Below are 27,962 nucleotides of genomic sequence, written 5' to 3' on the forward strand. Positions count from 1 at the left end.
ACCTGCTAAAAGTCTGACTTTCTTTCTGATAACGGGCTGTGCCTTCATGCCCTTGTAGGTGTAATGGATATAATAAGGGGTTAGAGACTTAGTCCTGAATTTTTACATGCTGGTGTAGGCATGGGAACCAAGACTGTTTTTGCCAACATGGACTGGAAGATCCATGGAGGGGAGCCAGCTTGGTATTGCTGAGCGCCTGCTATGTACTGGCATTGCTGAGGGCCTGCTGTTTGCTGGCCTTACATAGTGCTGTGGAGGCATGGAAAACAGTCTGCCTTCTGGGTCAGCAGAGGGCTGCACTTCTGGAAAGTCTGGAACCTGGGCAAAGCTTCACCAAATGCATCCTCTGCAGTTCCCTGGATTTCAGGGTAAAGTTGTTTCCAGGAGAGATGCTGGAGGGGTCTAGAGAATATGCTGTAAAATCTTGTTTCTATAAATCATTACGTAGTATTATATTTTGTTTATGCAGTTTCCATGTGCCTCCATTCAGGAGTTATTTCTCAATTATTTATTATGTATAGAGTAAATTAAATCCCATTAGTTAAGTCTCAGATTGCATTTGGCTGTTCCTTTGTAATCACTCCTACGTTATCATTATCAATATTAACTAACGTTTGTGTATTATAGGCTTTAGAGCTTATGAACCATTATCATGCACAGTATTACATTTAATACAGCAAGCCTGTGAAGTGGAGATTAGTATCCACACTTGCAGATGAAAGGAGTGAGGCTGAGACACATCCAAAACTACACAGCTCTCAAGATGCTGAGCTGAAATTGTAAACCCTGCATTTCTTCCTGTAAACCCAGAATTCTTTCCATTCTATCATTCCATGATGCTGAATCTGGCAGACTCTGTCTGAGTGACGGATCACAGAAGTACGCAGACACAGATGTTTTGCCTGTGTGAGTGCGGCCAGGGGACTCCCTGGCTCACAGATCCCGAAGAGGGAGTCCAGACATGAAGTCCCCATATACTAGAGAGGCTCGTATTTATTTCAGTACAGATTTAATGACAAAAGTCTTGAGTCAACACCGTTAGTGGCTAATTAACATTGCTGACCCTCCCAGTAGAGAACAGTTCTGTGTGGATGATCAAAGGTTGTCTTAGGACAACATGAGTAAACAAGCTATTTAGATAAACTCCTCTACATTCCGTTGTTATCTGCTCTTTACTATTAACTCAAAGTAAGAGGATTAGGCTGCCTTCAGCTACAACCCTTTACTGAAACTTTTGCAAAACCTACCGGCCTTCCAGGAAGGTTTGCATCTTTCTTATAATTTTTCCCACCACCCTGACCAATTTCCTACACTATGACTCTCCTCTTTTGCCCCCTGGGATAAAATAAACTTTTCCTGGGCTAGCTGAATAGGGCAGACTTCCTAGGCATTGAATTAGGGGTTCAGATCTTAGGACCTCTTTTCATCTTCCAATTCCCTCTTCCTACCATGTTGATTTGGAGACATCAAGGAGAAAGATGGGGAATGTGGGAGTGGAGAATGAGAGAATAGTGTACTCCAGTTGTAGTCACATCAGTTTCTTCATTTATTTAATAAGCATTTACTAAATACCTGCTCTGTGCCAAGCACTGATGTAGGAACTGGGGGTACAGTGGGGAAGATGACAGGCATGAACCCTGCCCTCATGAAGCCTGTAACTCCATGGGGAAAACAGGGACTCAGTGAGTCATTAGTCACTCTACTGAATGTTATGAAGAGGTGCACTGTGTACCTTTATACAACATGGGAGTCTAAGACAGGAAGACCCCATCTAGGGTGTCTAGAAAGGCTTTCTAGAGAGAGCAGTGTTAAAACTGAGTGTGGAATTAGCAAAGTGAAGCTCTAGGTCATATGGAATGTGGTACTTTTGAAGAATTAAAGGCCAGGCCAACTGAAATGAATCAAAGGAGGATTGTAGATCAATAGAGATGTGTTGGAACCAGGTTATTCAGATAATGAAAGAATTTTAGTCTTTATCCTAAGAGTAATGGGAAGCAATAGAAGGATTTTTAGCAGGGGTTTGACATGATTGGATTTGAATTTCAAAGTATGAATTTAACTGCCCTGTGAAGAATATGTGTGTGAGTTCTGGACCCAACTGTGAGACATCCAAGTGACTGAGGTGGGCAACTGGAGCTCAGGAGAGAGTCTGTAGCATAGAGGCAGATGAGAGGCAATTGGCATAAGTGAAACAAACAAAGTGGAGGAAGTCTATTTAGGGAGATGGTAGAAAGGGGAGGGAAGGCATTCATTCATTCTATAAACATTTATTGCTTCTGATTGCTGGTGTTCTAGGTACTTGGGCTGAAGAATAAAAAAGACAAAGATTCCTCCATTGTGGAGCCTGTATTCTAGTAACGAAAGGTAGAAGGTGGGGTGGGAGGGGAAGTCAGAAAATAAATAACAAATCTATAGTAATAAAGATATACTTATAAGGTATGGTGCAGAAAGACAAAGTAGAGGAGGGTAAGGGGATTGGGAACTCAGGGGAGGATTGCAGTTTTAAATAGAGCGATTAGGGTAGGTTTCCTGAAGAAGGTGAAGGAGTGAGCTGCAAACAAGAGCATTTCCCATGCAGAGGCTCTAGGGAGTGTGAGGAACAGCACAGGGACCAAGTGTCTGGAGTCAGGAGATGAGGTTAGATAGAAAACAGGAGGTCTGAGCACAGAGGGCTTTGTGGGCTTTGGGTTTTACTCTGAGATGGGGGAGCCTGTGGAAGGTCTGAAGAAGAAGGGTGGCATGATGTGACAAGTAAGAGAACCACTCTCATAACTGTGTTAGGAACAGATCTTGTTGAGGTCAAGGTGGGCAGCACCAGAAGAGGCTCTTGCAGTCATCCAGATGAGAGATGATGGTGGCTCCCATCTGGGTGGTGGTAAGGGAAATGGGCAGAAGTGATTGGATTCTGGGCCTGAGATCTAGCTTAGAGCCCATAGGACAACCAACAGCTATTAAAATTTGCTAAATTGAGTGGAATAGAATCTGTCTAACATAGTCACAATGTCAGATAATAGAAATATTTTTGTTTTTAAGACCTTTTAAATGATACGGTAGATAAAACTAAAACACCTGAGTCAATAATAACAAGAGCAGGAATAACACCATCACCAAATTGTATCTACTAAATGCTATAATAAAGACTTTAGATATATCAGGTTGACCGTTTCGCAGCTTTATGTGGTTCAACTTAATATTATCTAAGTTAACCATTGCAACTACCTTGTGAGTTTAGATTATTCTTATTGTACAGATGAGGACATTGAGGTTCAGAAAAATTCAGTAGAGAAGTGATGGCAAACACAATAAAACAAGGGGTATAAGGAAGGACTAAATGATACCATTTATATAAGAAATATAATGTTAGTCTATTCAGGAGAAATATATGTGGGCTGGCATCATTCTGGAAGCTTCAAGGAACAGAGACACCTGAGTTAGGCTGTGAGAAAAGGTTAGACTTTGTTGATTTCCAGAGGTAGAGAGGAGAATTTCAAATAGAGGAAAATGCTCTGGCAAAGTCATAGAGTTGGGATACAGATTAAAGTATCAGAGACACCAGCCTAGGCAACACAGCAAGACCCTGTCTCTACAAAAAAAATACAATTAGCTGAGAGTGGTGATGCATGCCTTTATTCCTAGCTATTTGGGAGGCTGATGTGGGAGGATTGCTTGAGCCTAGGAGTTGATTATAGTGAGACCCTGTCTCAAAAACGAACAAACAAACAAAAAATAGTCTGGCTGAACCTAGTGTCTATTTACTGTATCAGTTTTCTAGGACTTTTGTAACAAATTACTACAAATTGGGTGGCTTAAAACAGCAGAAAAGTATTCTCTCACAGTTCTGGGGCTGGAAGTCAGCCATCAAGATGTCAGCAGGGCCATACTCTCTCTGAAGCCTCGAGGGGACAATCTGTTGCGTGCCCTTCTCTTAGCTTCAGGTGCTGCTAGCAATCTGTGGCCTTTCTTGCCTCATCCAGTTTCTGCCTTGTTAACACGTGGTGTTCTCCCTGCCTATCTGTCCCTGTGTTCCTCTCCTCTTCTTAAAATGACACCCGTAATATTGCATCTGGGTTGCCCCAATTCAGTCTAACCACATCTCAACTTGATTACGTTGGCAAGTTCCTATTTCCAAATAAGGTCACTTTCATAGGTACTGAGGGTTAAAACTTGAACATAGGCTGGGAGCGATGGCTCACGCCTATAATCCCAGCACTTTGGGAGGCTGAGGCAGGTGGCTTACTTGAGCCCAGGAGTTTGAGACTAGCCTGGACAGTGTGGTGAAACCCTGACTTTACATAAACTACAAAAATTAAGTGGCCATGGTGGCACATACCTGTGGTCCCAGCTACTCCAGAGGCTGAGGTGGGATGATTGCTTAAGGCTGAGAGGTTGAGGCTTCAGTGAACCATGATCATTTCACCATACCCCAGCCTGGGTGACAGAGCGAGACCCTGTCTCAAATAAAACAAAACAACAAAAAATCCTTGAACATATCTTCTTGGGGAACATAATTCAACCATAATATCTGCTAAGCAAATTACTATTTGTCGAACGAATCCATGAAATGGATGACTTGCGATTGGATATGAAGAGTGTACACGGTTGAGACGACTGAGAGTCTTAAATATCTGGTGGAGTTTGGAAAATACTTTACCCAGAGTGGTAAAACTTGTTCATGAAAATGCTAGGAGTTGATTTTATAGGGTGAGGCACTGGAGGATTATAGATTGTAATTTGGGATTTGAGACTTCTAGATCTTCAATCTGTCTATAGATGTCCCCAGATTTTTATCTCTTGATTCTATAAAAAATGACTGTTAAAAATACCGGTTGCCAGCTTGGAACACCCAAGCAGCAAGTCTGTGGTCTCAGAACAGAGATTATTTTTCTTGAGTTAAAGTTTTTGGAAGCAGCAGTAATGGACTCAGCAGAGAAAACATGGAAAAAATCAGTGGTGAGACCAGCGTGAACATGGAGTCTTTTTCTATAACAGGAGAGTCTAAATATAGCTGCTATGATCACATATCACCACAGACAGTATCTTCCACCTGCACCCGCTCAAGGTTTTTACAAATTTGACACATTGCTTTCCTCACCTTTTCACAGCCACATTACAGGGGCTGAGCTGCAATGAACAAGTCCTGGAGGTTGGTCTCTTTTTCCTAAGTACCCCTTGCCAGTCCCCCAGTGGCAGTGCAGGTGCCACCCCGGCAGGTACTCATCAGCTCTAGGCAGCGTGCCTTGCAGATTCAGCCTCTTCAGAAACATGAGGCACTCATAGACGCCTACCAGCCTGTACTTCTATACCTGTCTGTTCTGAGCTGAATTGTTTTCTTCCCCTAAAAAAGCTATGTTGAAGTCCTAACCCCCAGGAACTCAGAATGGGATGTTATTTGGAAATAGGGACTTTGCAGATGAAGTCAAGTTGAGATGAAGTCATTAGGGCAGGCCGTAATCTGAAAGGACCGTGTCCTCATAAGAAGAGGAGAATCTGGATGTAGACGCAGTGAGGAGAGCAGAGAAAACAAAGGTATGCAAGGAGAATGCCAACCCATGACAGAGGAGGGCTTTTTCTAGGGCATTCTTTCTAAGCCAAGGATGCCAGCAAACACCAGGAGCTAGAAGAAGCAAGGAGCGCCTCCCTTACAAGTTTTAGAGGAAGCATGACCCTGCTGTCACCTTGACTTCAGACTTCAGACTGCAAGAGAATAAGCTTGTGTTGTTTCCAGCCACCTAATATATAGTACTTTGTTACAGCATCCCTGGGAAACAAATGCACTGTCTCTTTCATCAAGGTTTACCTGTCTGAAGTTTCATTTTCTTATGTTACTGTACTCTACTGAATTGACTTAGCAAATTAATTATTGTGAAGGCATTTACAGATGCTGATGGCATAACAGGGGCATGGGGGACTGCATGCTCCATAGCAGGGACCTTATCTGGCAGGTCACCCTCGAATGTAGTAACTGAGGAGAGTGGAATGAAGGGACACTACAAAGATGTGGACAGGGTAAGGGAAGCACCAAGGAGGCAAGGGAGGGCTGCTGCCACCGGGGCTGGTAACAGGGGGTGCTGTTATCATTTCTAGGCGTGAAGGAAGGGCCCATTCCCAGAGCTGGGGACAGCGGCAGTGTGGCTGCAGGAGATGGCTGCCTAGTGGGATCTGTGGCGTTCTGTAGAGGCATGGGACCACTGTCACCTGCAGCAAGGCAGGGAGGGAGCTAGAGGACATGCTCTTTCTCTCCTCTCACCCTTTGGCTGTTTTGTTAACATCCCTTAAGCAGAAGCTGGAGGGTAAAGGAACCTGTGGATGCAGTTGTGAGAGTTGGGCTCCCTGGGGTACAAAGAAGAATGGACAAAAGTAGGGTCCCTGGCAGTGGTGGGGATGAGAAATATGTCCTGACAGTGCCAGATGGGGCAAGGATCCATCTGTCCGCAACCTACCCCTCCCCACCTTGATTTGACTTTCCAAGGCTGTGCCTTGCAGAAAAAGTCTCCCTTTCAAGCCTATTTGCATTTTGGTGGCACCCATTTTTTTTTTTATTGTGGGAACTAGTTGTCATAGTTATTTTAATTGTGGGAAAGGCTAAGTCACAATGTAGATCCCTTTAATGCTCCAAGGTGGCGGGGCAGAGATGGGACAGATGAAACAAAATGGGATAGACAATAGTGGTCTTGTTAGCTCAGAGGTAATGATTGTCAGAAGAAAGACTGACTAGGGACAAAGTTAGAAAGAAAGAATTGTATTAAGGGAAAAGAGGTGAGACGGATTCCAGTTAGTAGAAAGAAAGTGCTAGGGAAAGACATGGAAAGGTGACTGGACTCAACCCTGAGGGAAGAGATTAGTGTAAGGAATTTCTGAATGTGAGATGTGGAGCGAGCAAAACAGCATCTTCCTTACAGGACTGTGGTGAGGAACAAATGAATCAATGCATGGGCAAAGGATTTTCACATCTGTGAAAAGAAATTCAATCTTGGGACTCCAAAATCCTACGCCAAAGAGAAAAGTCAAGCTGGGAACTGCAGTCAGGCAAACCTGCCTCCGATTTTATTGCTGAATAAGATAGCTACAAAGACAAAAACAAATAAACAAACAAGCAAACTACATACCTCCATCACAATTTGCCCACAAGGAAATTCCTTGTGGGCCTAAGATCTTTACCCTAAGACGGTTCTGCTGAATTTCACCTTGGTGATGTAAGTTGATAGCTGATCACAGCTACGAGGCAAAGGACAGAACTCAAAGCCGTCCCTCTGCTCACCTGAGACAAATGTGTATCTAATTGCTTTCTCTGCCTTGTTGTTTATGCAAAACTGCAGATTCACTAAGGCTAAGTGACTATTTCTCTACCCACCTCTCACATGTAAATTGCATATTCAGTGAAAGGCTGATCAAAGACTGTAAAGAATGCAACCGTTTGTCTCTTATCTACCTATGACCTGGAAGCCCCCCAACCCCAACCCCGCTTTGAGTTGTCCTGCCTTTCCAGACCAAACCAATGTACCTCGGATACATATCGATTGATGTCTCATGTGTCCCTAGATGCATAAAATCAAGGTGTGCCCCAACCACCAGGGCACATGTTGTCAGGACCTCCTGAGGCTATGTCACGGGTGTGTCCTTAACCTTGGCAAAATAAACTTTCTAAATTGATCGAGACCTGTCTCAGATATTTTTGGTTCATACCTATAAAGGACTGTATGCATATATAATGTATAACAGCAGCGACAGCAGCAGCAGCAGCATTTACAAGAACAATAACAGCTGTCTAGTTTGGGGTACAGGGAGATGCTGGATTAATTTCAGCTTAACTGATAGATAGTGCATGACTATTCATTGTCAGTACCATCCATAACAAACAAAAGGAACTTGATTTCCTCAGCTAAAGGAAGAGGACACAGGATCGAAGTGGAGTAGAGTAGAAATCAGACACATTAATTTTTTTTTTGAGACAAAGTCTTTCTCTGTCACCCAGGCTGGAGTGCAGTGGCATGATCTCAGCTCACTGCAACCTCTGCCTCCCAGGTTCAAGCAATTCTTCTGCCTTAGCCTCCCCAGTATTTGGGATTACAGGTGCTCACCACCATGCCTGGCTAATTTTTATGTATTTTTAATAGAGATGAGGTTTCACCATGTTGCCCAGGCTGGTTTTGAATGCCTGACCTCAAGTAATCCATCCGCCTCAGCCTCCCAAAGTGCTAGGATTACAGGCGTGAGCCACCATGCCTGACCCAGACACATTAATTAAAGGGGGAAGTTTGTAACTTCAGCCTTACCAAGCTTCTAGATTTATTCTCTGCTTAATTCATCCCATAACAGTCTCAGGGAGAGTTCAACAGCAAGTTTCCAAGATGCCGCCCAAAGGAAAAAGTGATTCTGGAAAAACAGGGAAATGGGGAGCAGTCTCTGGGAGTGACAGTCTGACAAGAAGGCTCAAGGTCCCAAAGGTGGTGGCAATGCAGTAAAGGTCAGACACATTCCATGTGAAAAACAGCAAAATCATGGAAGCCATGGAAAAGTTAAAGTCTGGAATGAGATTCAATGAAGTGGCTGCACAATATAGTCAAGATTAAGCCAGGCAAGGGAGCAACTTGGGTTGGATGACCACAGGGTCCATGGTGGGATCATTTCAAAAAGTCTGTAAGTGGGATGGATAGCCTGTGTTTATAGATCCACCAGTTAAGACAAAATTTGGATATTATATTATTATGGTTGAAGGAAGAAAATAAAGTCATATGAAAGACTGAAAAAAAAAGAGCCTCAGGAATGTGGTAGTTTTCTTCACCATAACTGACTGACCAAGATGAGATGCTTCTGAGTCTCTTATGAGTATGGAGGAGAGCTTAGGGACAGAATTCTGTTCCTAAGGAGAGAGACCGTGTTTAAGTCTTTTGAGATAGCCATAGCACTGAATTGCTACAGGTAGCAAATCTTGAAGAGCTTTTAATTGGAGGAGTTTTCAAACTCCATGCCTCTCTGTACCCCATCCTTTAGCTGTGAGGAAGAACAACTGTCTCTTTACTACATCTTGGACAATTTCTCTATGATTCTTCCTTCTCTCTCTCTTTCTCTGTTTTTTTTTTTTTTTTTTAAGAGACAGGGTCTTGCTGTGTTGCCCAGACTGGAGTGTATTGGTGCAATCAGAGCTCACTGTAACCTCTAACTCCTGGGCTTATGTGATCCTCCCACCTCAGCCTCCTGAGTAGCTGGGACTACAGGCATGGCCACCTAGACCAGCTAATCAAATTTTTTTTTTTTTTTTTTTTTGTAGAGATGGCGTTTCATGCTGGTTCGAGACCCCAGGCTGGTCTTGAACTCCTGGTCTCAAGTTATCCTCCTGCTTCAGCCTTCCAAAGTGCTGGGATTACAGGTGTAAGCCCACCACGCCCAGCCTCTACTTACTGTTTAAATGTACCTTTCTTCAAAGTTTTGTCTTCCCATCTTTTCCTGCTCATATTCTCTTTCTGAGGGGGCTCCCCTGTATTCACCTCTAAATTTCTGTGGGTAACACAGATTTCCAGTGGTCTCATAGATATCTTCACATGCATTTCTCTTCAGTAACTAAAACTCAGCACATTTAATTTAACATTCCATCCTGCATATTGTTCCTCTTGCTGTATTTACTTATCATGGCTATTGGGACTTCTACCCTTGCTTTCACTTGGGCCAGAAGCCTCAGTCATCTTCCATTGCTTGTTCTCCATTCTCTCTAAACTCCAGGGTCTCTTGACATCCAAATCATCAGTTGCCAAGTTCTGCCCTTTCTTCCTTTGGCCATTCTTCCCAGTCCAATACCTTGATTCTGCTATAATTTAAGTGCTTTTTGACTCTTCTGGATTATTTCAATAGCTTCATGACATATCAAATTTCCAACTTCAACATTTTCTTCATTGTTGCATGAGTTATGTTTCTATTTGATATAGGTCAGATAGTTTTATCCCCTCAGAATCATCAGTGGCTCCTTGTTGCCCAAGATACCTGGTTCAGTTCCTGGCTGGGACCTTACAACCCTCTAGGATTTAGTCTCAACCTACCTTATGCCTTCCTTATATACCATGCTAGTCACTGCTCCATGCTGGCCACACTGCACTACTCGCCCTTCACTGAATATGCCATTCATACCGCCATGTTTTTGCTTATGCTATCCATGGATTCACTTCCATTAGCACTCACCTGTCTACTTTTCCCTGTGCCACCTAGTTAGAACTAATCATTCCCTACTTTGTCTTCTGTATTTTGAACTTTGTCTTTCTGTATTTTCTGTATTCTACATTTCTATATTTTGCTTACTTTTCTGTTCTAGTATACTTCTTCTCAGAAGTACTACATGCTTTATATTACAGTTAATTGCCTTCCCTCCAGATTGTAAGCTCCTTGAGGGTGCACTGAATTTTATTCCTTTCTGTGTTCCTGTAACATTGACCACACAGAGTTTTACACATGTAAGCTTCCAATAAATGTCAATGAGTGAATGGATACTATTCACATCACACAATGTGGGTAATCGGGAAGCTGTCTCATAGCTTTTTGAAGTATATCTCATAGCTTCAAAATTTCTGATCTTTCTTCACCATAGCTAAAAGTTCAAAAGAAAATCACCTAGTTACTGGGGAAGTATCCTACAGGCCATCTTTGATGGAAATGCAGCTGCATTCTTGTTCCATTTTGCTCCTGTGGTTTTGTCTCATGGCTCTGACTTGAAATTTCAGTTGGAAACTTGAAACGAAACTAAAATAGTTTCTTCTGTGTCACCCAATAATAAGGCTTTCTAAACCCTTCATTTTCGCTCAAACAGTACTCTTGAGAATCAACTCTGCTACAAAGTGGGGCTAATTCAACTGCCACCCATGCAGATGTAGTTGTGAGGATGAATTTAAATGAGACATTTTAGACTCTCCAATATGTCAACAAGTTAAGAGTTTCATTCATTTAAAAAATGTAGATAAACGCAGCTGCATCTGGCTATAGGGACAATAAAAGTGAGATCGTGGTGCTAAACAAAGTGAGAAGATGCTCCAAACTGAGGGAGATACCCAGCTTTGAAGATAATTTAAGAAGCATTAATAAATATATTTAGAAAACTCATGCAGCCAAACCCCTACCTCCAGCTCATCTTTTTTTACTCTGTAAGCTGGCAGAATTCATAATGACAGATTAAGAACAACAAATGAAGAACTGGCTGCTTGCCAAAAACAAATAAGTGGTGAGAAAAGGAAGTCACATGCATTAAACTTGCATGTTGGAATTCTCCATTATTGTACTTAAAATAATTATACAATTTCATACTGAAAATGATTATACAATTTCATACTTAAAATAATTATACAATTTCATATTTCTCATTAGAATAGTTTTGTTGAATTAAACAGTCTTCAACTTTCCAAAACTAGGTTTCCAGAAATCAGCTTGCAAGTTTGTTTGCTTGAAGATAGAATGCATTTTCTCATAAAAATGGTATTATAAATGCAGGTGGGTACCCAGGCTAGTCCACTAAAGTTATTCATACTCATTTATATTGATGCCATATCAGGTATTTACAAGAAAAAAATTTAGCAAAAATTTCCATTGCCATTATTAGCATTTATGTAAGTAATTTAATCTCCCATCTCTGAAATTTATTAAGGTTTTCATTTTTACTAAATGGTGAATGAAAAGCACAGTGGAAAGCAGATTTAATTAAGGGCTGAAAATGAGTACCGTGGTGGAGATTCCAAAGGGAAATTTGGGCCATTTCCAGGACCTTCTAATTTGATGCTACTGGCTCTTTATGACATTAAATCTCACTTTCAAATTTATGGCTTTCCTTTTTCCTCATATGGATGTATCACTGGCACTACTTTAGGCTGATCATTCATGATTAGGGTCATTTTTCTTTGGCTTACAAATGGAAGAAAAAGGGGACAAAACAGTACATTTTCTTCTGAGATAATTGAGCAAAAGTTAGATAAAAGGTAAGAGGGAGAAAAGGCCCTTAAAAAGGATGTACGTGCATATGAAAAATGAATTTCCCATAGTGGTTACTCTGAACTGAGTCAGCAAAAATGCATGATTTCCTTAAAGAAGAAAAAAGCTATTCATTAGATTTGAGAACCCTTTGCTGTTCCAGGCCATGCTATTGCTTCTCAATGGGTAGAGGCTACCAGAGGAACAAGCACAGAAAGAGCTCTATATGCAACTGGCTACTCTTTTTCAGAAGAGAATCACAAATTGGGTGTTTATAAGCTTTGCAATTCATGGTACTTTCTCATTAACTAATTTTATGAGCACAATTATGATTTATTTCTCTTTTATTTTCCATACACAGCAAATGACTATCTTATCTTATTTTAAAAAAAATCTTAATGTCTCTCTCTTTGTACCATCACCTCCAATGTACTTAAAAACTCGTGACCCCTCCAATTCAACTTGCTACTGCTGTTTAGATAAAACCTTTCAGAATCTTCCCCAGCCAAGACAAGTTCAGTGGTTTCCAATTTTCTTCACACTTGAAACTTTTCTGCCAGATGTTCAGGGCCTCCATAGAATGGCTTCACACTTCCCAGTCAAGCCCACACCTCCTCCACTTCCTGTCAGATGCCTCTGCTCTGGTTTGGCCAGAATCTTTCCTATTGTTTGAAAATGCCTCAACCATTCCAGCTTCTATGCATCATCAACTCATGTTTTCCTTCTTAAAATTCACTCTTTTTCCATCTATTTGTAGGAAGCAACGTTTGGGGTGTCTGTTCTTCTGAACAATAATTTTGGGCACATGAAGCCCTAGCAACCATTTTGTGCTACGTGACCCTGCTTTCTTAGCCATACTTGATTGGACTAACAGAATACCTATGACCTAAAATGGAGTGATCAAATTCTCTTCCCTAAGAATTTGGAAATGGAACTGAAAACCCACGTGGGTGTCTGGAGATGAACATGTGACTTAGGAACTGTCGGTCAGCCACATTCTATTTTGTGGAAGAGAAACTATGGCAGCCTAATGGTAGAAGGGGAAAGAGAGAGTATGTAACAGTTAGGGTTTTGGGTAGAAAACAGCAGAAACCACTTCTAGTTAACTTAGTAGAAAATATTTACTCTAAGGATGTTATGTAGCTCATAGGATCAATGAGAAAGCTAGGGAACCAGATTTGGAAAATGGACCGAGAGAGACTAGGCAGTGCAAAGACAGCCAAGGTGTCTTCCTAGGAACAGTCCAGTTAGAATGCCACTGCAAGCACTACTCTTGCCTCTTCTTGTCCACTCCTCCATATAGTAGCTCCGGTGATCTTTCTAAGATTTAACTCAGATTATGATACTCTCCTGCTATTATATAATAATTTGTCTGGTCTTTGTCCTAGTTCCTGGCATGGAGCCTCTAATATCATTGGAATTTCCCAAGTGATAAGAGTGTCTTTGTTATCTGTGCTGGGTCGTGATCATTTATGCTAATGAGGTGACTCATGCTAGGCCCCTAGACAGCTTCTGCGAATGGGATGATTCAGGATGGCGGTAGACTGAGCCAGAAAGACCAACCATGAGATTAGAGTGTTGGAGCTTTGAGCCATGTGATATCAGCCTGATCTCCAGAGAAGGGAGGGAGGCTGGAGATTGAGTTTAATCATGTGGGCCAATGATTCATTCAAACATGCCTGGGTAATGAAATCCTAATAGAAACTCGACACGAAGTTTACTGGGGCTTCCTGGTTGGTGCTGGGAGGATGATATGCCCTGATTCTATGGAGAAAGAGGGCACAGCTCTATGTGTGGGACCCTTCCAGATCTCTTTGTTTAATTGGTTCTGAATTTGTATCCTTTATCATAAAACTGTAATTACGAGTCCTCTCCTGTGTACTTTAGTTCATGGGAGTTCTGTGAGTCATTCGAACAATAACAAACCTGAGAGAGCCATGAAAATCTTAGAAGTTGTAGCTAGTTGATCAGAAGTGTGGGTGGTCTGAAGACCCTCAGACTTGCAGCTGGTGTCTAAACAGGGACAGTGTTGTTGGAGACTGTGCCCTTTGGCTTGTGGAGTCAGTGCTGACTCTGGGTGGTTAGTGTCAGAATTATATTGCATTACACCACCTGCTTAGCACTTCCAAGTAGTTTTTATTAGACCAGAATAAAACAACTGTTCACAATAGCCTGCAGTGACCTTGCTAGACCAGCTTCCTGCCTGTCTCCCTGGCCTTGTCTCCCTCTACTGTCCTCCATATTCACTGCCTTCCAGGATGACCTTTCTTCTGTCCCTCGTACACACCAAGCTGACTCCATTTCAGTGCCTTGCACTTGCTCTTCCCTCTGCTTGGAATACCTTTCTTCCAGATGTTGGTGTGGACTTCTTTGCCGGTAGCAGCACTGTTGGCCTTGTTTACCTTTATAACCAAGACCTACAGCAGTAACTTGATTGGTTGATTGATTATACACTCATAGGTCACATAAGAGATCTGGTGAGTCTGTTATTATAATTCTTCAACTTACAGGATCAAATTATAGGTCTGTCTTTTTAGCTAAATTGGCTCTTCGGCGTTTAAGAGATAAGAGGCTCTTTTGGTGCTATCAGAGCTTTTTGGTTCTTGGACCGTGGCATTAGCCGGGATATTTAAGCCCCAAGGTTGTAGTTTTCTTTCTGTGAACTCACCAGTGCATTCAGAAACAGCCAGTTCATTCAGAGTCTTTATATTTATTGCTCCCTCCAAAATAGTCAGTTGCAGCCACCACTTGGTCTCCATAGGGAGAAGGAAGCCTTGCCTTCCGTATGCACTTCATCTCAGGCAGCCAGCAGTGTTCATTTAACTAACCATTTGCTACAGCATCCCATGGACTACCAGTATCTTATTTTCCACTTGCACTGAGGTCATCATCTCATGCAAGCCAACTCAGATAACCAATCCCAGATCCTAACTTCGAGTCAGTTTCCTGGAGCTATTTTTGGAATATTTTGTTTATTCAGGGAAGCAAAACTACTCTATGTTTTTAAAATAGGGAGTTCAATTCAGGAAATTGGTAACAGAGGTCTTGGAAAGGTGGGAGAACAAAGAGGGAGGCAAAATGACTCAAAGGTTGGTAATCCTAAAATTACCTAGAGCTCAACTCTAGGGCTGAGTGCACAGTAGTGAACACAGTGTTACCCAGAGCCCATGACTGCTGTGCTGCTGAGGCTGCTGCTGGAACTTGACTGCTCAAGCAGGAACTCAAGAGCTCTCAGTTCCTCTCGGCACTTCTGCCACCACCACCGTTATTGCTTTTGTCAGTGCTATCACCGCTGCTGCTACTATTGCTGCTGTCACTGCTAGAATCAAGAAAAAACATGGCTTTTCCCTGCCTCCTACTTTCCAGTATCCTGCCAATGCCTCCCATGAGCATAATCAGCTGGCAGGGGAGTCTGGAAAATGTAGTCTTTAGGCTTCTGGCCCTGTTGGTGGGGAGGAAGTAGAGTGGGGCGAGTGTTAGCTGAGAGACCATGGATTCCATGTGACACAGACTCAGAGGCCCTCCTCAGGCAAGCCTTCTTTGCCACCCAGACCAGAGCAGATCACACTGAGCTCACTCTCAAAGTTACTGGCACTTTCTCCTCATAGAACTTCCTACAGTTTGTGATCGCATATTGCAATGTGTATGTACAAGTGTATGTGTGCATCTCCTGTGTGTGCAGAAGCTCCCTGAAGGCAGTGACTGTGTAGGTTTTGTTCTCCACCATATCTGTAGCCCCTGCACATGGTGGGCACTCAAATGTGTGTGGAACCAATGAACAGCTTCAAACAGCTCTGCCTTTCTGCCCATCCTTCACTCTTGTCTCTTCTCTCATCTTAATTCAGTCCCTTTCTATTATAACATTCAGATTCTACAATGAACTGTGACACTTAGAGTGAGAAACAAGCTTTTAGATGAGTTCTCATTACCTTTAAAAAATACATATTTCACAACAGTATCAATTAGGCTACCCAAATTCCAGAGCATTCTAGTCCTTTCAGACTTCCTGCCCTTCAGGGTGAATGTGCAAGTCTGTGTGTCCGTCCTCTTTCCAGGTCACATTAAGCTTAGGTGTCAGGTTGGAAAACCAGGTGGCGTAGGAAGGATATGAATGCAGTGGCTGTAAGAACAAACATCATGAAGATCCTGGCCGGGGAGGAAGGGGCACGGAGGAGGGGATTTAGGTGAATAAAGAGGCTGGGTCAGGGCCTTGAGGCTTTGGACAAAGTGTGATGCAGAGGGTGATTTCCCCTGAATCAGCTGGAACATCAGGCCTCTAGTCACTATTTGGCTTTTGCAACATTAAAAATGACTACACTGGGGTTGCTGTAACAAAATACCACAGACTGGGTATAGTGTCCCAGGGTGTAGACACAGGGTGTACACCCCCTGTGAAATTAGGAGAAGTATCTCCCTTGGATACTAGGAATAATGCCAGGGCATACACATAGAGTGTATGTGTATATTAGGAGTAGTATCTCCCCTGGACGCTACAAATAATGTCCCAGAGTGAATACACAGGGTGTACACCCACTGTGATATTAGGTGCACTATCTCCCTTAGATACCGTGAATAATGTACCATGGTGTACACAAAGGGTATAAACAAAGAATGTATACCCATTGTGTATTAGTTGTAGTATCTCCCTTGAGTACCACGAATAATGTTCCAGGGTACACACACAGGGGGTACACAAATCATGCTATTAGGAGTAATATATTTCCCTTAGATGTATCTATAATATCCAGGTTGTTTTCTGCCATCCTTGCTTGGTGATGCTACTTAGCTTGAAAGATGCAGATGGGGTTTCTTCCCAGGCAAGAATTCCTCAATGCTTACTCTCACAACCCAACCTCACTGGGAGACTGCTGGTGCAATGTTGCCATATTGTGAGTTTAGTTCAAGGTTCAGGGACCCCGCTGGTTCACAAAATTTCATTCCCTTTAGATCGTGGGCGTTCCTTCAGGCTGTTAGTGCCCTCTGCTTCCTATTGTGCTCCTGCTATAGCCTGCTGTGGAAAATCTGCTCTGCTCCCCAGTAAGAATTAACACTGCAAACAGTTTGTCATGCACTCTTCCAGTCTTCTGTGAGTTTACACATGTGGTATAAACAAAAATGGAATTTGGGTGTTTCTTTTTTTTATACAAGTGAGTTTATACTACAAATTCTTTGGCTTTATTTTTCCCTCTCCCCTCCCCTCCCCTCCCCTCCCCTCCCCTCCCTCCCTCCCTCCCTCTCTCCTTCCCTCCCTCCCTCCCTCTCTCCTTCCCTCCTTCCCTCCCTCTCTCCTTCCCTCCCTCTGTCACCCCCTACTCTCAGCCAAACAGATGTTTATAGACAGTTATCTTGATCCTCTATGGATCTATAAAACAGCAAATTTGCATTCAAATACTTTGTACCTCTGTAGAACAAATCCATTTGCTGCAGATCAACCACTCAGTTTGTTGAAGATCCATTCTTCATTCACTACATAGCTTTGTACAAATTCTCTTTTCATCACCATAGGCATAAATAATCGGCCACCGGGGTGCTGGAAAATGATTTTTAGCACCAACATGGAGTAAGGGGCACCATTCTAAACATATGCCTGTGCCCTAGATTTCTATTAATAGCTCAACTCCTCAACTCAAGTCCTGTCTGGCCCCTGACCCTGAACTCCTGCTTGGCTTCTGCCAAGCATGCCCTGACCTTGTGCAGGAGGAAACCTGAAGAAGCATCTCTACTTTTGCACACACTTACCTTGGAAAGACATAAAAATGATTAAACAGTAAGGCTGTGGGGTGATATTCTCTTGGCAGATCCAAGTTTCTGTGAACAACTAACATTTATTCAACATTTACTGTGTGCCAGAAACAGTTATAAGTGCTTTACATGTACAGTCACCCCTCTGTATCCATGGATTTCATATCTACGGATTCAACCCACTGAGGACTGAAGATAAATGTATTTTTAAATGGATGGTTGCATCTGTACTGAACATATACAGACATTTTTTTCTTGTCATTATTCCCTAAACAATACAGTATAATAACAACTATTTTTATTGTTTTGAGTCAGGGTCTCGTTCTGTCACCCAGACTGAAGTGCAGTGGCATGAGCATGACTTAGTGAAGCCTTGACTTCCAGGTTTAAGTAATCCTCCCAGCTCAGCCTCCTGAGTAGGTGGAGCTACAGTTGCATGCCGCCATGCCCAGATGATTAATTAATTTTTTTTTTTTTTAGAGATGGGGTCTCACTATGTTGCCCAAGCAGGTCTTGAACTCCTGGACCTCCCAAAGTGCTGGGATTACTGGCATGAGTCACTGTGCTTGGTCCAATGTAACAACTATTTACATAGCATGTACATTGTATTAGGGATTATAAATAATCTAGAGATGATTTAAAGTATACGGGAGGATGTGAATAGGGTATACGTAAATATATAGCACAATTTTATTTGTATCAGGGACTTGAGCATCCATGGGTTTTGGTATTTGCAGGGGATGATAGGGGAGGTGGTAGTGTCCTGGAATCAATCCCCCATGGATACTGTGGGGTGATTGTATTAGCTCAGTTAGTTCTCCCAACCTTTTGAAGTGGGTTCATTAATCTCCATCCTTCACACATAAGGAAAATGAGGCTCAAAAAGGTCGAGCCACTTGTGCCAGGACACACAGCTAAGTATGGAGTGAGGATTTGAACTGGGGCAGTCAGACTTCAGCTCCTGTGCTGTCACAGAAAGTGTTGCCTGTAAATGCAATGAAGATTCAGTGAGGACCATCCACATCTCAGGCATTGTGTGAAAAACTTGGATTCACTGATGGCTGTTATGGCCCTTCTTCCCTTGTTCAGGATGACACTGTTTAAAGATTATAGGAACTCATCCATTTAGAGGCCCCCACCCTGCACAATTTAAAGAAAATGCTGTTATTAAATGTAGCTTTTTCTTCTATAAGTATTTTGGAAGACTTTTCACAATAATGATTTTGCCTTTGAAATGATCAGGCTGTGAACAACTTCTTTAATTTTCAATTCCTGCGGTTTCTCACTCACACTTGGAATTCTCGTGAAGTTAGGAAGCCTAACCTACAGATTGTTTTCAAATGTAATGAAATACTTATGAATATTAATTTAACAAATGAGGTTGACATAATGTTACTTTTGGTAGAGATTTAATTAAAAGTTATTGATTATGAATTAGCAATGTTTCTTTCAGAGTTTTGAGCTAATCCTTTTTTTTCTCAGTCTCAAACCTTTCCCTTGCCCTTGACTGACTTGTACGTCCTGCACTGTGGCTGTGGGACCTAATGAGTGAGATGGCCGTGCTTCTGGCCATCCTCCATCGTTCCTTGTTTCCTACAGCTGACCCTAAGTAGGCAGAATATTGACTTCCCACCAGGTAGAGGGTTGTAAGGACCTTCCTGCCCAGCCGACTTTACTCACTGCCTGCTGGGGTCTTTTATAGGGGGAGCTGAGTGAAGACTTATGAGGAAGGGTCGTACATTACAGCCGGCATGGTGTATTGATGTCCAAAAGTGCTCTCATTTAGTTGTTTCAATTCATTGTCTGCAGGCATGGGACATCCGATTTGCTTCCTGGGATAACAGAGAACCTGTCTTTTTTTATTATTATTATTATCAGCTGGTCTTGCTTAGTGATGGTGTCTGTCTATTTCACATATGGTCTACCAGGTAATCTGGAATAACATAGTTAAGAATAGGCTCAGATTCTCATCCTGTCTGTGGTACTTACTGTATGACCTTAGGCAAACCACTTAACCTCTCTAAGGCTCCATTTCTAGTTTGTAAAATAATTATAATAATAGTATCCGCTTCATAGATTCTATTCCAAACTGGCTGGCTTTGTGTTCTTTGGAGCTGGCAGCTGTTTAAACCTTACTTTCTTTCATAGATTCCCTCAAACACTTTTGCTGGACCCTCTAGGCCAGCAGTTCCCAACCTTTTTTGTACCAGGGACTAGTTTCATGGAAGACAATGCTTCCACATATGGGGCAGGGTGTATGGTTTCAGAATGAAACTGTTCCACCTCAGTTCATCAGGCATTAGATTCTCATAAGGAATGTACAACCCAGATCCCTCGCATGTACAGTTCACGAAAGGGTTCATGCTTCTGTGAGAATCTAATGCTGCCACTGATCTGACAGGAGGCGGAGCTCAAGCGGTAGTGCTTGCTCACTCACTGCTCACCCCCTGCTGTGTGGCCTGGTTCCTAACAGACCACGGAGAGGTACCAGTTGGTGGCCCGTGGGTTGGGGACCCTTGCTCTGGGCAGCAGCTCCCTGATATGGAATTGCTCTCTAGATCTTGTGTCCCAAAGACAGCCCTCCCCTCTGCTGTTTCACTTTCTCAGGTTTGAGCCTGAGGAACCCCTGGACTACAAGGGGCACATCCCAGGCTATCTGAGCAGCCTTGGTGCAGGCTTGAAGAGAGAGGAAAGCACTCTCCAGTCTCCCCTCTTTTTTATTTTTGAGACAGGGTCTCACTCTGTCACCCAGCCTGGAGTGTAGTGGTGCAGTCACAGCTCACTGCAGCCTTCTACTCTCAGGCTCAAGCGACTCTCCCACCTTAGCCTTTTGAGTAGCCAGGACCACAGGCATGCATCACCATGCCTGGTTAATTATTTTTATGTATTTATTTATTTTCTTAGAGACAGGGTGTTGCTATGTTGCTCACGCTGGTCTCAAACTCCTGGGATCAAGCAGTCCTCCCACCTCAGCCTCCCAAAGTGCTGGGAATACAGATGTGAGCCACTGCACCCAGCCCACTCTCCCCTCTTTGAAGGAGTCTCACAACAGTGCTTTCTTCAAAGAAAACCCCCTCACAAAATCCTCTCTCTGTCTTTATTCTCTTGAGGTGGAATTGAGAGGTTCAAGAGTTCTCAGCCAGTTCTTAACTGTCTACTTTGAGGATTCCTTCAGTGGGATATGGTCATACTCACTTTGGTATCTGGTACCTTTCACATCTTAACGCTTCCACCCTGGCACATACACTCGATCCTATTCAGTCCTTACCACAGTCATCTGTAGAAAGTGCTATATCATTATCCCCATTTTACAGATAAAGAAAAAAATTTAGAAAAGTTAAGTGACTTGTTCATGTTCTCACTGCTCAGAGGAAGAGTTAGGATGAGAACCCAATTTAGTGACTTCAAACAACCATTCGAACTGCTCAGAAATATATGGGTCCACCATTTGGTCTGGGCTCAGCTGGTCATTTCTTCTGCCAGTCTTGCCTGGAGTCACTCATGTGGCTGTAGTCATCTGATGGCTAGATTGGGGTCAATGATATAAGATGGCCCCACTCACATGCCTGATAACTGGTGCTGGCTATCAGCTGGACCCCTTTCTTCACATGTTCTTCTATCTTCAAGGAAGCCAGGCTCAGCTTCCCCACATGGTGGTCTTAGGGTTCCAAGAGGACTAGACCAACATTTGCAAATGTCTTGAGGTCTAGGCTTAGAAGTACTAAAGTGTTATTTTCACAATGTTCTATTGGTCAAAGCAAGTCCCAGGCCTACTCAGATTCAAAGGGTGGTGAACAATGGCATACCAAGCAGGGAAATGACTGGTAGTGGGAGAACAACTCCTAGGTACCATTAGTTTAGGGTGCATTTTTCTATAGAGAATTGTAAAGCAATAAGAAAACTAACTAAAAGCTGGTTGCTTCTTATTTTAATATCACCTTGTGCTAGCAATTCTAAGCCATGCAATAAAATTCTCTTCCCCACTGGAGCAAACTGCTCCCACCACTCCTCCTCCTTAGTCAGTCCTTAGTGGGGAAAAAGACACCACCCCTTGATGGGAGTGGTGACAAAGTCACATTGCAAAGGGGCACATGCACTGGATTGGGAAGAATTACTGCAGCCTACTTTGTAAGCACTCACAACGGGGAGATGTGGGGAGAGGGACTGTGAAATGAGGACACCATTTCCTACTTCACATTTTCATTTAGATCCAATGCTGCAATGTCTGAAAGACGCCAGTATCATTTTCAGCTTTTTAAAGTTAGTCAATTATATTGCTGTGAACTAGTAAAATAATTAATAAATGTTAACATTTGCATGTCGTTTTAATTAAGAAATAAATGCATTTGAGTGAAAAAGTGCTTGCCAGCTTACCCATTAATTATCAGAGTACTTAAAAGCACCCTTTGCAAGCTGGAACCTAAAGTACGTTGATAAAATTAGTCCTCAATCATCTTTTGCCAACATGAGTCACAGTGTTTCATCTTTCCTTGCAATTCAAACTGCCAGCCAGGTGAAGGTAAGGGAACCTGTACCTGCTAGGAAGAGGCAGAGTCATTTCTACTCTTTCTATACAGTTTGGGTTCTAGGCAGACAGTTTTACTTCAGAGGATGTTTCTATTAATAATACCTTCTGTTTGCCACTTATGTTGTTTTAAAAAATTATGAATATGCTTTATCGTGATGAAATTAACTTATTTATGATTGATGTTCTGTGTTTTGCTGGGGTTGTCACTTATTCTCTGTTAGACCAAGCTTTTAGGTCTTACTCTGTCACCCAGGCTGGAGTGCAGTGGTCCAATCATAGCTCATTATAACCTCGTACTCATGAGTTCAAGGGATTCTCCTGCCTTAGCCTTCCAAGTAGTTAGAACTACAGGCACGTGCCACCATGGCTGGCTAGTTTTTTTTATTTTAAAAAATTTTGTAGAGATGGGGTCACACTATGTTGTCCAGGCTGATCTCAAACTCCTGACCTCAAGCAATACTCCCACCTTGGTCTCCCAATGTGCTAGGATTATAGGGGTGAGCCACAGCATCTGTAATTTTTTTTTTTTGAAGAATTCCTTTTACAGAACATTGAGAAACATAACACAATCAAGATAAATGTATAAAATATGTTAGTAAGGTATTTTGAATTATTATAAAGCAAACACTCGGGTCAAAAATAGTCTATTGCCAGGATTCCAGTAGACCCTGCATACCCCTTCCGAATTATACAATTTCCCTCTCCCTTAAAGGTAACCACTATCCTGGCCTTCATGGTTATCATGTCCTTGCATTCTTTCCAATAGTTTTGCCACCTTAAGTATGAATCCCTAAATATGATATTTTAGTTTCACCTATTTTTGAACTTTATATATTTATAACCTTATATAATCATAAAGTATGTGTCACTCAGCATTGTATTTGTGAAATTTATCTACATTGTTCGGTGTAGTTTTGATGCATTAATTTTCACTATGGTATGCCATAAAATGAATATGACCACAGTTTTACTGTTGGACATTTGCTTCATATTAATAATAGTGAGTAATGCGGCTATGAACATTCTTGGGCATGGCTTTTCATGTGTTTATCCTATATTATGTAAAACCACTTCTAGGCACTTCAAAACCTAGGAGTGGAATTTCTGGGTCACAGGGTGAGCAATATCATAGTAGATTTTGCAAACAGTTTTCCAAAGTGGTGGAATCGTTTTACATACTCTTCAGTAGCACATAGGAACTTCTGTTGCTCCTCATTCTTTTCAGCACTTTGTGTTATCTTTTAATCAGGACTCTCCAACCCCTGGTACCAGTCTGTGGCCTGTTAGGAACCGGGCCCCACAGCAGGAGGCAAGCAAGCTTCATCTACATTTAGAGCTGCTCCCCATTGCTTGCATTAAGGCCTGAGCTCCGCCTCCTTGCACATCAGCGGTGGCATTAGATTCTTATAGGAGCATGAACCCTATTGTGAACTGTGTATGTGAGGGATCTAGGTTACATGCTCCTTTTAAGAATCTAAGCCAGCAACAGTGGCTCACACCTGTAATCCCAGCATTTTTGGAGGCCCAGGCGGGCAGATCACCTGAGGTCGGGAGTTAAAGACCAGCCTGACCAACACGGAGAAACCCCATCTCTACTAAAAATACAGAATTAGCTGGGCATGGTGGTGCATGCCTGTAATCTCAGCTACTCAGGAGGCTGAGGCAGGAGAATCGCTTGAACTTAGGAGGTAGAGGTTGCAGTGAGCTGAGATCATGCCATTGCACTCCAGCCTGGGCAACAGGAATGAAACTCTATCTCAAGAACAAAAAGAAAAAAAGAATCTAATGCCTGATGATCTGTCACTGTGTCCCATCACCCCCATATGGGACCATCTAGTTGCAGGGAAACAAGGTCAGGGCTCCCACAGATCTACATTATGGTGAGTCGTATCATTCTTTCATCATATATTACAATGTAATAATAATAGAAATAAAGTGCACAATACATGTGATGCACTTGTCATCCTGAAGCCATTCCCTCGAATGCCTGATCCTGGGTTTGTGGAAAAACTGTGTTTCATGGAACCGGTCCCTGGTGCCAAAAAGTTTGGAGACTGTTGTTTTCGATGTTAACGATTCAGGTATGTGTTGAGTGTATCTCATTGTGGTTTCAATTTGCATTTCCCTTGTGATAAATGATATCCAGCACCTATGTGTGTTTACTGGCCATTTGCATGGCCTCTTGTAGAACACCAGTTTGAATTTCTTACCCTTTGTTCTACTGGATTCTCTGTTATTTCATTTTTGATTAACTTTTAGCAGTTTTTACGAGAGTCTTGTTATGAGCCTCTTCTTGGTTATATATATTAAAACGACACTCTCCCACTCTTGTTTGTCTTTTCACTCTTCTGCTTATCAAAACAGAAGCTCTTAATTTTGGCAAATAAAAATTCTTAACTTTAATGCGTTCTAGTGCATCTCTCTTTTCCTTTATGGTTTACAGGCTTCCTTTCTCAGTCATGAATTCTCCTATATGTAATTTTCTAAAAGCTTTATTGTTTCATACTTCAATCTACAATCTACCTGGAGCTGATTTTTGTGAGTGGTGTGAGAGGGAGTCAAGTCTCAGTTTTTGCCTTTATCTATCCATTTCACTTAGTACTTGAGAAGCTATCTTTTTCTCATTACTCTGATCTTTATGCTGGGGCCACTTTCCCTGAGCTGCCCCTGTCCCTCAATGACATGTTGAAGGTACTGAAGCTGGGCCAATTCTGCTTGATGTGGGCTATTCTAATGGGAACCTGTGCTTGGATGCTACCCATCAGCCAAACCAGACTTTCTTGGAACTACAGACTGGTCTGAGGCTCTTCCTACTGGTCTTCTTTCCCTCCTGTCATGGTGTCAGACAGGTGTGGTCTGAAGCCTCCCCCTGCCTAAGCATGCTCTCTCCCGCTCCATCCTCCCCAAGTATCTCCCCCAACAAATATCTTGCATGTCTTGCTCATCTTGACATCTGCTAATTGGAGGACCTGAATTGACATAGAGTGAGTAGATCCTAGAATAAGAGAGTCATGCTTCAGTGTCAACTGGACAAAGGCCTGAACTAAGTTCAGGGCAAAAGAGAATGGGTATGGAGAATGGATTGAAGGACTTTCTCAAAGAAGAGTGCATGGAAACTTGTGCCCAACAATGTAGAAGGCAAGGGAGGGGGTGGAGTTGAAGACAATTCCAACATTGAGACTCAATCACCATGTCACTGAAAATCAACTCATTTCAGGGAACTATTATGATACTATTTCTATACTAATTAAGGGATTTTTGTGGAAACAATTTAAAAACAATGTTGTTACTTTTGTATTGGGCTTCAACAGTTTACTAGATGAATTTATACATCATCTCATTTACTCTTTAACAGGACTTTGGAATACAAGGGAAAAGGGAAGCACTTAAAGGAGGTCCTGTTTGACTCTCCCTTCCTGGGGTCTTCACTGCTGAGCCTTCCACCCCAAGCTCTTTTTCACTTCTGTTTCCAAGGGATGAAATCACTAAATCACTCAGATTAGGCCATCTGCACTCAAAATAAAAGGTCAGGGTGATGTTAGCATGTGGTGAGATGGTGTGTGGTGAAAGAGATGTTAGGCTGTGTGAAGGCTGAAAAATGGGGGTTTAGGGGAGAAAATGTAAATCAATGGGATATACATTGATTTGGCTGGGGAGAGCTTATTTTATAATACTTAGGGATGGTGACTGATACAGTTTGGATATTTGTTCCTCCAAATCTCATGTTGAAATTTGATCCCCAGTGTTGGAGATGGGGCCTAATGGGAGGTGTTTGGGTCATGGGGGCAGATCCCTCGAGAATGGCTTGGTGCCCTCTCCATCATAACGAGTGAGTGCTCACTCTATTAGTTCACATGAGAGTGGTTGTTGAAAAGAGGATGACATTCCTTTCCTCCCCTCACTGTCTGTCTCTTGTGCCCTCCCTCACCATGTGACACACTGCTCTGGTTTCTCTTCCACTGCAACTGAAAGCTTCTTGAGGTCCTCACCAGGAGCAGATGCTGGCACCATGCTTCTTGTATGGACTGTAGAACCAAGAGCCAAATAAACCTCTTCTGTTTATAAATTACCCAGTCTCAGGTATTCCTTTATAGCAACACAATATGAACTAATATAGTCACCCCACAGGGGGGTGAAGTGTTGATTTTTGGGGGGTCATGCATAAATTATATCACTGTCAGAGAAGGACAATAGAAAGCAGAACCATGTAGAGAAGGAATGATGATTATGGGTGGATTGGCAGAAGAAGGACAATACTAAATTTGAAATATTTTAGATGGAGTGTGTATGTGTGTGTGTGTGTGTGTGTGTGTGTGTGTATTCTAGCCTCAGGGAGAGTAAGAAAAGAGAATTTGGTGGTGGGAAGACAAGAGTGAAAGAGATGTTGGAATCAGAAAGATTCTAAAGAACTTTAGGGTACTTAAGGCTGGTAGCCATTAACGTAGGCTCCATCAGCTAGCCAGTATTAAGCATCTCCTGTGGCTGCTGTTCACTACCGATGGGACAGATGTTGTGTCTTAGGGAAGGGAGCCAGACTTGGAAACTCCTTCTATTTTAGGATTGGACAGACAGGTATTTATTTAAAAGAACCAGATGGTTCAAAGGAGTTTCTAATTTTATACTGTCGGGCATCAGGTTTCAAACTAAATTTGGGCTCTGCCTTCCAGCTTTCCTGTTGGCCCTGGATTGAGAATAGCCTCCTGTTTTACCAGCCATCTGGTCTCTCCAGATCTCTGCTGCTGAGTGACATCTCCAAATGTCTCCCCACAGAGAGGACAGAATCTTAAACAAAACCTATAGGGCAAATACACATTTTTCTAATAGGGTGAGATCCTGGAGAGGAATAGGTCCCCAAGTTGAAAGGACCCATGTGATGTGTGTCTGATTTGATAAGTGGCTTCTTGAGCAGTCACATGTTGAGGTGTGCTCTATACTGGATAGTCCATGCCTGTGCTTCTAGAACTTTGATTTTCTAGGATTTCCTTTTCTAAATAAGCAGGCTCTTGTGCTAATAATTCATCACTTAGTATCAATAACTGTTCATAAATGCCCCCTGTGTGCTAGATATTGCTGGCACATATACCTCTGGTCTTCTAAAATGACAAAAAATAGAGAATGATTTAACTTTAACCATGACATTAATCTTTTGAGGACAATAATCCATTATTATTTTCAGCAGGACCGTCTCTGGACAGAAAAGGCTAAGGCCATCCCTAGGGCTTGCTTTGCCTGCAGTGCAAGACAAGTCACACTATGAAGTCTCTTTGCTTCCTATTCTCAACCCCTCCCATTGGCAACCCAGCATTTTTATCAGGTCAAAGTGAATGACAAGGGCTAACTTGAAGAGGATGAGAAGTCACACCATGCATCCATGTGACCAGGAGGGCTGACTAGACTTGGATGGAGGTGTTACCACTTGGTTTGGTGAAGTCTGGGGTTTACAGACTTTGGGCACATGTATGAGTCTCAGGCCCTTCCTTCGAAGCAGCAGATGGCAGAGCCACCTCAATGCACTCTGCCAGCTGCCCGGTCCATGTGCCTGGGTGGGATTATCCTGCTCTGCCTTCCACAAGGATGGTTTTGTTTGCCAGAAAGAATAATCATAACTGAAACAAATGTGTAATGATACCTGGATAGATACAGCTCAATTGGCTCCTGACAGGTCTCTGGCTAGGAGGGCCTGAGCAGCTACAGTGGGAAGGTGGATGCTGTAGGACCAGACAGATGGTGGGCAGCTGTCATCCACTGCATC

The 27,962-nt window shown here is 42.6% G+C and overlaps 1 protein-coding gene and 1 pseudogene across 8 annotated transcripts in view; both read left to right on the forward strand.

The window, feature by feature from the left end:
* The window catches only part of CNIH3 (cornichon family AMPA receptor auxiliary protein 3), a 296,652-nt gene that overhangs the window by 99,860 nt on the left and 168,830 nt on the right, over positions 1 to 27,962 (forward strand). The window lies entirely within an intron of this gene.
* LOC135277428 (peptidyl-prolyl cis-trans isomerase NIMA-interacting 4-like) lies at positions 8,331 to 8,872 on the forward strand (annotated as a pseudogene).

Source organism: Aotus nancymaae, unplaced genomic scaffold (genome assembly GCF_030222135.1).
Source record: "Aotus nancymaae isolate 86718 unplaced genomic scaffold, 86718_ANA_hifiasm-v0.15.2.pri h1tg000032l_0, whole genome shotgun sequence".
Lineage (NCBI taxonomy): Eukaryota > Metazoa > Chordata > Mammalia > Primates > Aotidae > Aotus > Aotus nancymaae.